Below are 6,021 nucleotides of genomic sequence, written 5' to 3' on the forward strand. Positions count from 1 at the left end.
AATTAATTTTATCAAATAATAAGAATATGTTTAGATTCTAAATAGGCTCACACGCTGATTTGTTGATGGTGTTTGTAGTGTGTTCCTATTTGTAGTCATTTTGGTATCGATGTGTCATTTAGTAGTTACTACTAGTTAGTAGGGCTGAAAGTGGGTTTAAACACGGTCCAGATAGAATCGGAGTCGGAAAACTCGGGAACTAGTTAACAGGATTTTCTAGGACAGGAAACTAGACCGGAATATAGAAACCGGTTTCAGTTCAGTTCTACGTGAGGTACCTGGTAAAGTGGTTTAGAACTGGAAAACACGAAAACATCAAAATGGGTCGGGTGGTGTGACAATTATCAAAAATTGTCACAGTCGCCGATCGCTAAAGCGACAAACGTCAAGGATAATAGACTAAATATGATATCTATCTATGATGAAAATGCAATATTTCGTATCCAAATATATTAGAAAAATCAGTCGAATCATCCGTACACTAAAAATTAAGTGCGCGAAAAATTGTGTTATTTTATATAAATAATAACGTATTCCAAAAGTACATGTCGTCCCAATCCCGGAAATATAATTTTTGTAAAAATCAGACTTCGTATGGAGAAGTTGAGTTTTCTAAGTTTAAAAACAAATCATGCACAAGTAATGTGTGTTGTAAAAGATAAAGGAAAATCGATTGAGTTTTAGCCAAATATGTAAATGGGAATCGAAGTCGTCATCGATACAAAACCGATGAGACAAAGAATATAAAAAACGGAGTCCGTACGAGAAAGATATGATTTTTGCAAAATCATTTAGGCTTATAAAAATATGGGGTAAAAATAAAGTCAGAATTAGTCAATACGACCTAAAGGAAAGTTGTAGATATCTATATGTGGATACAAAAAACATTGAAAACGAAACTCGTATGACGAAGTTACAAATTCTACAAAATCAACATTTTCTAGTGCATGTGCGTGTTACGTGTGACGCGCATGCCTTCAAGAAGGAGGGACGTGGACCAAGGAAAAAAGACACACGTGTCACGCAACAGATGGAGCCACCTAGCAAGGGCGTGATGCACCTTTCTCTTTTTCGCCGATAAAAGCAGCCCCAAGCCCCCTTAGTTCCACACATCAAAATCCTCTCACTTTCTGTCGACTTCTCTAGGGATTTTCCCTCTTTTGATCCTAGTAATACTCGAGAATTAGGCGGAAGCTATAGGTGTGTAAAGCACGCTTCAAGGGTGAGTTTCACGACTCTTTTTCAAAGCATTTCTCAAATGTAGGGGGATATATGTTAAATTATTATTATATAAGTACTCTCGATGCATTATAAAGTTTTGTACAACATAATTATTTTATATCGATACTCTGCCCAAATAAAATAATAGATATTATACCCTATCGTTACTCTGCTAAATATTTATAGATAACATTGTACCTATTCACTACTTTGCTAAATGTTTAGAAATAATAATATTCCAGGTAGATACCCTACCCAAATTTTATGGATAATATTATAGCGAGTCATTACTCTGTCTAACTTTTGTGAATAATATCATACTATATCGTTATTCTGCCCAAAATTTCATATATAATATTTGTATATTATGTCATCACTCTGCTCGTATAAACGGATAATTGTAGTATATTATATTGTCATTTCGCTCGTTCCAAACAGATAATTGTTGCATATTATGTGGTCACTCCGCTCGTTTCAAACCGATAAAACTCGTATATTATGTCGTCATTATGCTCGTTCCAAACTGATAATTGTTGTATATTATGTCGTCATTCCTCTCGTTTCAAACGGATGATTGTTAAATATTAGGTCGTCGTTTCGCTCATCTCAAACAGATAATTATTGTATATTATGTCATCACTCTGTTAGTTTGGCTTGGATAAGATATCTATAATCATAAAATTAATTATATTTATACAATACAATATTGAAATCCTTTTTACATTAATACTAGTCAAGTAGTTGTTAAAGGAGACAAATTAACACATCTCAGCTAATTAGTTTTTAGTTAAGACCTTGGCCTATAGTCGTTAATCTTAAGTCACCGAGAGAGTTATGTATATATCTATACGCGATTGACACCTACACCCGCGGTTGCTAGCTAGAACCCGGGCAGGGATATCTGTCTAAACTTTACGGTGAAACGTCATGCAGGGCAAATTTCTAGTCAGAAGCCCGACTATGGGAACTCATTGTAACTATAATTGGTATGTACTTGACCCAAGAGTAGCATTGTCTATTTGGGTTGCATTCACCAGAACAATCTGATAGAATGGATATTTGAGAAATAGGTTATTTATGATTTATTAATATATTACAAGTATAATATATTAATTGTGAAATCATATTATTTAAATAGTATTAATCAATAATTAATTTGGAATTAATTTAGTGATAAAAAGAGAATAATTAAATTAACATGGACTTATTATGTAAATCAGTGATATATATTGTTTGGGCTATTGATCCATGACGGGGTAAGTTTATGTAAGTATCCATGAAGATTTAGCCCACATTAGATATGGATCATAACCAATGTGTATGGATTAGGGTTTACCCAAGACTCTTGGAATCCTACAATATATATATATATATATATATATATATATATATATATATATATATATATATATATCATATGATTCCAAGAGTCATCATATGTTATCGCTTAGCTAAAATCGGCCCAAAGAGTTCGAAGAAAAGAGATAACTGATTTTAGAGTGTCTAGCGTCTCTCTCAAAGTCGTCCTTTGTTCATGGTGTTTGTGAACCATTTGAGGCATCACACTTGAGGTGCGAAGCTCTTGAATAGCCAAAAATACAATCTACAATAAAGAGGTATTATTCTAACTAGTTTTATGATTCATGTACCAAAATTGTATTCTAGTTTTAGGCTTCATGCTTTGGAAATTTTATTGCATGTATAACTAGAGAAAACCTAGATCCAAAGCTATTAGGGTTGTATGTGCACCATAGGAGTGTTATAGTACACAAAACCCAACATTGGTATTAGAGCTTAGGGTAGTTTCTGTTATATAATTGCATTTGGAAATTGTTCAAAGTTGAAAAAAATCTGAAAAAAGGCCTTCTGCCAGGCTGAACTCGCTGAGTCCATTGATGAACTTGACGAGTCCAAATCCTGGCTCGAAGAGTTGCACTGGCAAGTGGCAGATTTTCGGGTTTTTTGGCCTATATAGGATTGCGATCACTACCACAAACTATTTTGTATCATAAAATCTATTTTTTCTGATATGGTATTGATTATACTCATCCAATGAAAAGATAATTGTCAAAGTTTTAAGATAATTGTTGGTTATATGATAAACAAAGTACTTGTAAATTGTTGATATGAATTATCTTGCCTTATGAGTTAAATTAGATGAATCCTAGATTATATGATAATTCTATTTGTTAAAATTCATCTAAATGTTTTTTAATGACTTCCATAACTTGTCCTCAAATTATGGAACATGAAAAGTTTCATCCATTAAAATAACATTAAACTCATAAGTTATGGAATTCAAGAGTCTTGGATGGTTACAAAAGTTGTCATCAAGATGGAATCCAAAAGGTTTTGAAGAGTTTCAAAACATTCCCTCAAGTTTTGGAACTTGAAAAGTTTAGTTAAAAGTTTTTAATTTTTAATATTGAATTCTAAAACATCTAGTAATTGAAAGGTTTCAAAATATTTTTAATTTTGAATTTTTAATAACCTAGATGCCTTGAATAATTCAATTACACCTTATGGACTTTAATAAATGAATTAAAATTTTTAATTAAGAGATAAGTTTAATAAATCTATAATAACATGGTTTCGGATTAATTAAATTAAGAACATAATTTATCAATAGATTAAACCACCAAGTATTTTAAATATGTAAAATACACCCTTATACTAATTCAAATGTTTAATATATTATATGTATAAGTAAAATGTCAGTCTTACCATTAGTAGGTCTCATTTACGAAGTCTGTCTATAACGGGGGGTATAAGGTTACTACCTATAAAATGGTGATTTAATTGGTGTCCACTCTCACCTACCGCTTCCTTGACTGGTGGATGGTCGTTAGCCGAACGGGTAGGATAGGAAATTAATTCTCATTAAAAGTATAATGAAAATACCAAGTAACTAAACACTTATAAATTCCCAATCTTAGTTACTTAGGAAAAAAATGTGAATTTGCTGCTAACCCATGAAATTGCACTTTACACCTTGTTAAGTCGTTAGTGGAGCGTGTGTGGTTAACTGACACACTAATCTGGGACTGACAATGTGTGGCAAAGGGTAGCTAGATGTTAATCATGGATCAATGGAGCGTGTGTGGTTAACCGACACATTGATTGGATGATTTGTAACATTGAGTGTACCAAGCTAATTTGCATGGTTATTCACACATTGTTTGTGATCCCCGGCATCCCAGTCACAAACTTGAAGGGCATAATCGATATTAAACATGCCATTGAAAAGTTCAATTAATCTTAAAAGAATCTAGGAATTTAATCCATTTAAAACTTAATAATCAATTTCGTTTTTCATGATGGAAATTAGTAAATCGTCATTTACCTACCTTCAAATATTTACAATTGGATTACGGCATCCCTCTTCCGAATTGTAGAATATTGTGTTGGGTCCTAGCCTTAATATTTCATTTGGGTGTTATATTAAGGACTTAAATAACTAACTTAAATTTCTCACATTATAGATGTCTAGGTCAGACAACTATGGTCTTTCCGAATCTTATGGAAAAAGCTTTCCTCATGAAGATGATATTCCACAAGACAATAAGGTGAAAGATTAATCCCTTCTTCGTGCTTTAGTGGAACTTCACTTCCTCCACCTCCTCCAATAGTTCTCCCTGACCCACAAGTTCAAAGACTTGAAAAGTTCATGGTCACTCAAACCCTATTGGCTACCAAACACCAAGATGGAAGGTTTGTGTGTGCACGTGTCTTGGAGATGAAGTCATACATTGATAAGCTGGAAATGTTAGGAGTCATTGTCTCAAGGAAGTTGGTTTTTGACTTGGTTCTTTAGTCATTTTCCGAGTCGTATAGTCAGTTTGTTAAAGACTACTATATGACAGACCGCAACGTGACCCTTATTGATCTTACATATTTGCTAATTGCTGCTGAATCAACAATGATTTGGCGCACCGTTAATGTGAATTTGATTAGAAGATCTACTTCCCAAACTTCCATGGACATTGACAATGGCAACATTGGAAATCCAGAAAAGTCTTTTCATCCCAATGAGAAAGAATGAAAGAGAAAGGCTAAGTCTATGATTGTCCCATGTACCGTTTCGAAAGAGTCTGTTTGTTTCTATTGCCAAGAGAAGGAGAATTGGTTGCGAAGCTGCCATATCTGCCTGAAGGATCATAAGGATGGTAAAGTCAAAAAGTTTGACTCTGCTTCAGGTAAGTCCTCTATCTAACTCTATTAAGTTCTTATTTGTAGATTCTTGATACAAGATGCGATAAGATTACATTTTGATGTTTTGTAGGATCAAAGGAAGCTTAAAGGAAAAGCATGTTGAGTCTGATCGTGAGGAGATGGATTTCGATCGCATGGTTAAATCATCGGATTTTTGAGTTGATGCTAGGAGTTATGATAGATTGCTTAGGAATATTTAGAAACATAATTTTCATATGTACTTGCGTTGTAAGGAAAGGTTTTCCGCATTTTATAAATAAAGAGAAATTTTGATTTTATCTTATGTATATTTCCTTGCAATGGCATTTGTGAAAATTGATGTTTGTATGTTTCTATTTTTTAGCAATATGGATTTGATTCTTTCGTTTATGGTGGTGTCAAAATTTACCAAATAAGGAAAGATTCTCATCACCCAAGTTTCAATTGGATGGAAACTTGAAATCGTACAACTTGTATTGTATGATGAATGAGAATTTTTGTCTTTGGAAAATTAATACTAATTCCTTGTTCACATGTATATATGAGTCAAGTGAAGGACTATGCGATCAAGTACACTTGGTTGTGCACTGGTCAGGTCCACCACAAAGA

General features: G+C 33.3%; 1 long non-coding RNA gene across 1 annotated transcript; it reads left to right on the top strand.

Moving 5' to 3' along the window:
* Positions 1-1,115: 1,115 nt before the first annotated feature.
* On the top strand, positions 1,116-5,699 carry LOC145063399 (uncharacterized). Its single transcript, XR_013687937.1, has 3 exons — positions 1,116-1,222; positions 4,704-5,417; positions 5,504-5,699. It is a non-coding gene; the product is annotated as an uncharacterized LOC145063399 (long non-coding RNA).
* The last annotated feature ends 322 nt before the right edge of the window (positions 5,700-6,021 follow it).

Source organism: Lactuca serriola, chromosome 7, assembly GCF_051521515.1.
Source record: "Lactuca serriola cultivar US96UC23 chromosome 7, Lser_US96UC23_V15, whole genome shotgun sequence".
Lineage (NCBI taxonomy): Eukaryota > Viridiplantae > Streptophyta > Magnoliopsida > Asterales > Asteraceae > Lactuca > Lactuca serriola.